The sequence below is a fragment of the Hippocampus guttulatus genome, chromosome 4 (assembly GCF_054856545.1).
Source record: "Hippocampus guttulatus isolate MCC_2025c chromosome 4, RoL_Hgut_1.0, whole genome shotgun sequence".
Taxonomy (NCBI): Eukaryota; Metazoa; Chordata; class Actinopteri; order Syngnathiformes; family Syngnathidae; genus Hippocampus; species Hippocampus guttulatus.
This window is the reverse complement of record NC_141264.1, coordinates 13,751,969-13,760,781: the sequence shown is the minus strand read 5'-3', so window position 1 is coordinate 13,760,781 and position 8,813 is coordinate 13,751,969. Positions and strand designations below refer to the sequence as shown.

The 8,813-nt window shown below is 41.4% G+C and overlaps 1 long non-coding RNA gene across 1 annotated transcript; it reads left to right on the top strand.

The window, feature by feature from the left end:
* The first annotated feature begins 1,954 nt into the window (after positions 1-1,954).
* LOC147206024 (uncharacterized) lies at positions 1,955-5,552 on the top strand. The gene is made up of 2 exons (XR_015100711.1): positions 1,955-2,003; positions 3,584-5,552. It is a non-coding gene; the product is annotated as an uncharacterized LOC147206024 (long non-coding RNA).
* The last annotated feature ends 3,261 nt before the right edge of the window (positions 5,553-8,813 follow it).

The window sequence follows — 8,813 nt, the reverse complement described above, 5'->3', positions numbered from 1 at the left end:
CGCTATTTACCCTCTTCTCAGTGTTGGAAGGAACACTTTACCAAGTAGTGTATTTACATAAAGTATTACTTTTGTTTTGTCATTGGCTGGATTTTCAGACACTGCAAATACAGAAATGGAGAAGATGAATTTCAATCATAACTGCGTTACAGCAGTGATGCCACTTTGTAGGTGTCCAGTGTTTTAGTGTAATTACTGCAATACACTTCGCAAGTAAATGTCATTCTTTGTTTTCTTGTTTTGCTACTTTTAGATTTTCTTTGGACCAATAGTTCAACAGAAACATATGAGTATTCTATTGTGAAGTGTGTTCACCCTGGTCACATAATCCAAAATCCTACCTCAGCAATGTGCCGCCTATTTTGATCTGAATGAATCCCTTCTTGGTGCTCTGTGATGTGTTTGTTTTATACACGTTGTAGTTATGGTTATACATAGGCAGGGGCGGTTCTGGATCAATTTCACTGAGGGGGCCGGGCTGGGGCCAGGGGTTTTGATGGGGGGGCACATTCAACCCAGGGCTAAAAAGACAGATTCGAAATCTTATTTGACTTTTTATTTCTTCAGACTTTGAAATTGTAGTCATAACATTACAGTGATGAGAAAAAAACAGTATTAGGAGGGCTAAAATGTCTGCAAGCGTAACAATACGTCTGTTGAGAATATTCAAGCCAGGGGATGATATGGTACCAGCCTGCCGGGGACAAAAATTGCAAATACACTGAAGCTAGATGTTTTACATGCATAATTATCCAAATTTTAAAAGGCAATGTCTTATATATTGATCCTGTTAAATAAAAATTAAAATAAAAAGGGAGACTAAAAATGTTACACACACACACACACACGCGCGCGCACACACACACGCACACACACACACACACACGCGAGCGCACACACGCACACACACGCAAATGGCACTCGTGTCGTGGTAATTTCCTTCTCTGCGAACTGCTTCTCATATTCCCGCTCATTTTTAAATGGCGCAGCGCACTAAAGGGTCCGACTAGAATGTTAAATCACGCACTTTAGTTCCACCTTTCGCGTCGGCGACTCGGCACGACTGCGTAATCTGCGCTCGGAGGGGGGGCCACAGGGGGGGCCAGAATCGGTGCTACAGGGGCACTGGCCCCCGTTGCCCCCCCCCCCCCAGAACCGCCACTGTACATAGGCATAGTAACCGACCACCATTGAAGACATGCAATTTAGATGTAGACTGTTCTGAAGCTTTGGGGTGCAGTAGCGGCTTGGTAAACAGAAGATGAACTCGGAAAGGAGCAGAAAACACACAATCGATGGAAACATTTGGCATGTACTGTTTGTTAGAATTACAGTAAATTGGCAACATTTGAACCTCTGAATACAGTCCATTCCATTGTCTTGGATTTTAATACAACGTTTACAATCGGAAATGATTAGATTTCAAACATCTGTATCAAGTAAAAGTAATTTTTTAATAGCTTGTACAAAAATAGTTGGGGTTTGCCCACCCACCGAGTGTGAAATGAAGGAAACACATTAACGTTCCTCTGCCCATTGTTGTCTGCCCAATTCTCTGGGACTAAGTTACATGAGGCGAGGCAACATGGTTAGCACGTCTGCCTCACAATGCAGAGGTGCAGGGCTCCAGCCTTCCTGTGTGGAGTTGTTCTGCCTTTGCCTGTGTGGGCTTTCTCCGGGAATCCCGGTTTCCTCTCACATTCCAAAGACATGCATAGCAGGCTAATGGAACACTATAAATCAGGGGTGTCAAACATGCGGACCGGAACCGGCCCCCATGGAGGTTCCAGCAGGCCCGCGGGATAATTTAAACGTGAAAAAATGCATAAAAGAAATGGAATTAATATTTTTAATAAGGTGCAATTTACGGAGTATCCGCTAGGGGACACACTGTTTTGATCACAGTTGAAGACAACATTGATTTGATCAGAGAAGAAGACAACAGCAGAGAAGAAGACAGAGAGCTGAGACAGACCCAATGCAGCAGACGCTATCAAGGACATGTGAATACTTTATTCTTTACACATTTAATAGCACTCTCCTTCGTTTGTAAGGTGTAGGCAGGGATTAAATTTAGATTTTATATGCACGTGTAAATGGTTGAAAAATTACTTTCTTTACCAATCTCATTTAATCTTAAAGTGCATTACTATATTTTTCAATACCAATTACTTAAGGTTCTGTGCCTTTGTACAATCAGTGGGACCAGCTGTAAATTGCACATTTGTCTAAGGTGCTTCATGAAATGTTTTGTAAATGATATGTTCATTAAATGTCAACGGTTTCCTAATGTTCTTGTGCTTCCTGAGCCCAAAACAAAGGAAAAACATATTTTGGTTAATTATAGCAGAGTATGGTATAATTTTAATGGTCCGGCCTACTTAACATCTACAATGTGAAATGAGTTTGACACCCCTGCTCTAAATTGTCACTCTCCCTAGGTGTGATTGTCAGCATGAATGGTTGTTCATCTCTATGTGCCCTGCGATTGGCTGGCGACCAGTTCAAGGTGTACCCCGCCAACTGCCCAAAGACAGCTTGGATAGGCTCCAGCATGCCCGAGACCCTTGTGATGATAAATGGATTAGAAAATGGATGGATGGATAATTTACGTGATAAGAAAGTCCAATTGTGCAATTGCTTTATAGCCGTGTCTCGATCTTCCTGGCATTTATTAAATACTTAAATTGACAATATGTAGTTGTCGGGTAGTTATATATAATATAGGGATATAATATAGCGAGCATTCAAGATAAAAGGATCAGGTGAGGGGTTCCCTCAGACCTTTTCACATGTCAAAGGATGTTAAGACACTTGGGAACTGGTTTCAATTGTGTAAAAATGCATATGACTTAACAGGCAACGTTTAAAGTAACATTTGAACATTTCTAACTGCAAATGTAAAAACAAATTATTCGCTTGGAGTATGTACATAGCCTTACTATTTATGATGCGGGATGGAGACTTAAGAGTGTTGCAAACTTCGACCTCATGCTTTGAAAACACCCGTAACTGTCCAAAAAGATAGTGATCCAACTTTAAAAAAAAAAGAAAAAGAAAACAATTAATTGTGGTTTTAGGCTTAACTCTTCGTGGCAAATGTACAGAGGGAGATGAATGCTTTGTCTTGAGAGGTTATTCTCTTCACAGCAAAACATGCAGGGTTGTTTTCCCAACCCATTTGCTGGGTAGCTGCGAATTTTGAGCAGATTGGGTTACTTTTAACAAAGGTTGGGTGAATTATTTTGTCCCAGTAGACTGGGTTGAAGATTGAATTTGGATGTGCTGTAGAGCTGAAACCGGATGCTGTATTTAAGTTTTGTTCTTTGTTGAACTAAATTTAATGTAACATTCTAAAGAAACGTTATGGTGGCTGGATGGCTCATTTGGTAACATTGCTGACTTGGGTAAGTGTTTGGGGTTCTAATGTGGGTCCGGATTGACAGCCCAACCACAGAAAATGGGTGGGTTGTGTCTTCTTAGAAAATGTTGGTCATAAAATGTGCGTTATTTGTAACCACAACTATACTATGTCATGCCCTGTGTTTATGGCCTCCTGGTAATGTGTTCTCTTTGTCCACAGTCCATCCTGGCTAAGTGATGGGCGGAGTCACTAAGCTGCAGCTATTGCAATCACTCAGATCCACCTGTACCTCCCTACTCAGCAGGGGATAGTATTTAAATTCTGCTGCACATGAAGGAAGGTGCTGGAGTATTGTTTTGCTTACTGTCTTGCTGCTTGCTTTTCCCACCTGGTTTGTGTTTCTGCCAGATTCGTTGGTGTTCCAGTAATGAAGTACCTTTGTGATTTTCTGTTTCCTTTTTTTAATCTCTCATCGGCGCAGAAGTACTTAAGATTTTTGTTTCTCTTAAAGTAATTTTCTGTTTTGTTTTCGCAAATACCTTTTTACACTGCTCCGTTGTTCCCTTTCTCTGTGAAATTGTCCACCACCTTTTGTTGGTGAGTAATTCCACTTGTTCTGGCGTCATTGTTTTGATGCCGTTATTTTGTTTACCAGTATTACTTGTTGGAATAAAGCCCGTGTCACCGCTCTCAAATATAGCATTGTGGTACATTCTCTGGCTGTTGGCCAAACTGTAACATACCAATAAGTCACCTGGTAACCCATTTATCGGTAGTATGGGTAGTTTTGGAGTTTAAAAAAAGTGTGCTGAGTCAAATCCTCCACTCATTGCACTGGGTATAATTAGCCCAATATTAGCAAGTTCTAGGTTATTTCACCCAATTTGTTTTAACTAAGCAGTTTTAAGAGTGTTCTCACAAGGACTAATCTTTAAAACTTAAACTTTCAGATATGAATTCTGTTCTTGAATCATTATTCATTTATTTGATGCTGTAGCCATATTTTAGTAAGCCGCCAAGAAAGTCCTCTGTTCTACTTTCCTGGTTTGCAATAAGTTAAATTATCTGGTCAGCCCATGTTCCCCCTTTGACATCACTGCTACTTTTCTGTGGTGGCATCAGGGAAAAACAAAAGAAAATCGAAAACCTACTTGTGGAGTTCTTGCTTGAGAATGCAACTTTTTTTTCAGAATGTTGATCGAATTGAAACCTCTCCCATAGACTCAAAGGAGTGTGAGCATTTGTTTCTCTTCGGGTTTAAGGTTTAATTTTTCCCAAACAATGGTCCTTTTTTTTTTAATGAAGAGAAAATCTCTTCCCAAGCTGACAGTTTTGGCTGTCACTGCTTCCTGGTGATGTGTCTTAAAAGACCATTGTCTGAAAAAAATCAACCTTAAAGAAGGTTATAATGCTGCCGACCAGTCCAAACTGTAACTGCCTCTTGCCCTAAATCAGCTGAGGTACGCTCAGCTCACCCGGAACTCTTACCAGGATAAGCGGGATAGAAAATGAATGAATAGATGGATATTGATCAAATGCAGAACTGTTCGACTTCAGGGGCATTCTTTCTGCTGTATTTCTCCAGAGCAACTCCCCTCGCTTTGGTTTAAGGGCCTCAACTGTAATTTGGGCCATGTTCTCCATAAGCAATTCATCAAACCTCTGCAAGGTGCCAAAGTGCCAGAATCAAGAATTTGTGTCCCATCTTCAATGAGAGTCTGCTGCCAAGCAGAGTTATGTGTGGAATTTGCTGATGGCAGTGGGAACAGCGGCTACCTCACCTTTCTCCCTCATGTTTCTTGTAACCTCAGCCACTCCACGTGTCCTCTGTACATGCATCCTGTTCAAAACCTCTGTGGCTTTTGTTCACTCTTCATTTTCTTGGGGATTAAAACTGTCTAAAACAATACATGTCCTGTTTTGTCCGTGAAGAAAGTCGAATTCCAGCATGCCAGAACAGCTTGACTTTTTTTTTGCCCCCCCCCCCCCCCCCAAGTCCCACACAGTCTAAATTCTGCTCCTACTACTTCCATTTTCTGTGCAGTGCAACACAAGCATTGACCTGCCTCCCGAGTTACCGTTCTGTACCATCCAACTCGCTTTCATAACCACCTTCCACTGTTTGCAACCCCTCCCCCCTTTTTATTTTTTTAAGAAAAAGTCATTTTCAAATAAAAGGTGTGAAGTGTGCTATTGCAGGTTCTATCTTTGTGGACTTTGCATCTTCCAATGTTCCCTGTGTTCTATGGCAAACACATGCATATTAGGTTTAATGCAGGGGTGGGCAAACTTTTTGGCTCGGGGGCCGCATTGACTTTTAAAATTTGACAGAAGGGCCAGGTCAGCACGAGCTATGGTACATTAAAAACAAACAAACTGCATTTGTTGACAGTCCATATCAAACATCAACAGAACAAAAGCATGAAAGTACTGCATTAATATACTTTTTAAAATGACAACAGTGTTGTTGATGACCTATTTTAGCCTGTGCATTGCTGCAGATGGGTTGTGATCAGACCAGTAGAAGTAGAGCGATACAGAGGTCCTAGGGGGTCGAAAAGATCCCCCCTCACCCCCTCCCCGTGTTCTGCAACTTCAAGTCAATGCGCCACCTGGCGGTGAAATGACGGTCATTACAAGTCCAATTGAAATGAATGCAATCATTCACATCGAACCTTAATTGTGGACCAACCTTCGGCGGGCCGGATTAAAAAGACCAACGGGCCGGATTCGGCCCGCGGGCCGTAGTTTGCCCACCACTGGGTTTAATGAATCCTCAAAGTTCTCCATAGCTTGCGTCTACCTACCCTGCCGTTGACTGATGACCAGTGCAAAGTGCACCCCGCCTCTCCTGTAGACTCCAATGTGGGAGCTTCTAGTTCTCAAATGAGGGCAGTAGCAATAGAAAATGCATGGATAAAATGTAAGGAAACATTACTAAATGACCTCTCTGGAATGGTTCCCTATCATTTGTGTGAGATTAAATAACCTAGTAAAGTGGGCCACAGCTGTATCACTGTTGAATTGGAATGGACAATTTTGTCCCACCCCTATATACCGTATGGGTGACCATATGGGTAAACAACTGACAATTGCTCAAACACAAACACATTTGTTAACGTTGCACCATTGTAACATTTGAGAACAAACAGTTGGAAATGACCACTATCAACATTAACATCAGATTACCCTGATTTTGAGGCTTTAGCCAAGAACCCTAGTACTGTACTACAGTACGTGTACGTGAGTCCTCGGAATACCATCAACTCTGTAAGAGGTCGCGCCAACACCAAGATGTCAGTCTTGGACTTTGGCACAAGAAAGGAAACTAACTTATGGGCAATGAAAACAAAACACCGACATTGAACAGAGGAACAGATTTGCTTTACTGTCATCTGACCAGGAAGCTTCGTGGATCACAGCACCTATGAAAGTGGAACCTCCCAGCCACTCAGATCAGCTACTTGGTCACAAACACTAATAATACGTGGCAAAGCCTTATTTGGGGTCAAATGTTGTGTCTATGTAACAGAAAGCACACAAAGATTCTATGTTTTGCTAACGACGTGGTTTCTGATATTTATGAAAAAGTCGAGACCCGCTACTGAGCATTCGATTGTCAGATTGGTTATAATTCATATATTCATTCATTCAGGGGATCAAATTACTACAAAGGCCATGTCTATCCGCACTAACAGATAAGACGAGATTCTGCCTTGACTCCGAAGGATCAACAAGCACACAATGAAGCTCAAGCCCCCCCACACCCTTGCATCCAGAACAGACTGATTTGTCCTCATCGGCCCAACCTACTGGGCCATATCCACTGCTGGATTCAACCAAAACTTTGAAGCCATCTTCACACTGCTGGACTCACCCCTGGACTGTACATCGCCCCCAACGATGACTCAGCTCTAACTGCACAAAATCTATTGTCTAATCTATTGGCTCCCTCCCAGATATCACCTACGAGATGAACAAGCTTGTCCGTATTTTAATTCAACTCGCACCACTTCCGTCTCCCATTTTTTCACCTCTGACTCCTGATCACCATTCGACCACACCCACCCCAAGACTCACCAAACTGCCATCTACCAAACGTTTGACTCCACCAAGACTCAGCAAACAGCCACGTACCTGTCCATCTCCCTCTTTGCTTGTGAAGAGACTTAACTCCAGTCCGGTCTGATATGTTCTGGGTCCAGACTGAATGTATACCCGCTATGTTTGTTTCCAGAATAAATCAGCACCCGATGAAGCTAGCGAAGCCTGTGGTATTCCCGTGATTACCAGTGACAGAAAGTCAGCTAAAGAACTGAGAAGAAATAACCTCATGAGGTCAACCTCTGAAAAAGCGTCTCCCGTTATCACTGCAAGATTAGATCACTGTTCACAAAGCACTATTGTTTAATGACAACATTAAGACCTATGGCCTTGACTTCTTTCTCCTCAACAAAACATGTCTAACAGAAGGTTGTCAAAACACTAGTATGAATGAGGCAACATCATGAAATTTTAATTCTCGGAACAAATTTTACAGTTGCAAAAAACACGGCAGAGTTACTGCCACTTTTAAGCCATTGTTTCAGTGTAAAGACATTTATTTGGGTGATTTTAATTCATTTGAATACAGTGTCTCAGTCTTTTAATAGAAGGTGATCTAAACATTACTATAAACACTAAAACTAAGACCATTTCATGTTGACCTGAAACACCCTGGAGGTGCACTACAAGCGTAATGATTTTGAAATCAAAGTGGAGGAAAGCGGAGCATAAGTGGAGAAAAACGAACTCATTTTGACCAGAACAGACAATGTTTTGTAACTTTAACAAAGAGCTACTAAAAGCGACACAACACTTTTCATTAGTTGAACCTAAACAATACATGCACACTCTTTGCTGTGGTGGACAAACTCATAAATCCCCCAAATCAAATAGTGCCAGAACTCTCAACAGATAAATGCAATACATTTTCCTGCAAATTTAGTGAAAAAGTCCAATGCATCAGGTCAAACATCATCGCAAGCCAGCAAAATTACAAAATGATGCAGCGGATAAAATCACCCAGGAATAATGAAATGACCATGACAGACTTTGATACAGTTGATGAAAAAACTTCAACAGATTTGCTTCACTAGTTGAAACCATCAACTGGCTGTCTTGACTCATTAACATCTGACTTTTTCAAAACTATTGTGAAATCTGTTCTCACTGAGTTAGAGAAAATAATCAATGGCTCATTTTAGACAGGCACGTTTCCTAAACCCTTTAAAGTAGCCGCCATCAAGTCCCTTCTAAAAAAGAGAATGCTTGATGTCTCCTTGTTAGTAATTTATACACCCATCTCAAACCTTCCCTTTTTTATCCAGGTTTGACGATAAAGTGTTTTTTAATCAACTCAGCAAATTCTTTAACTCCAATGGACTTTTGGATAAATTCCAATCAGGAT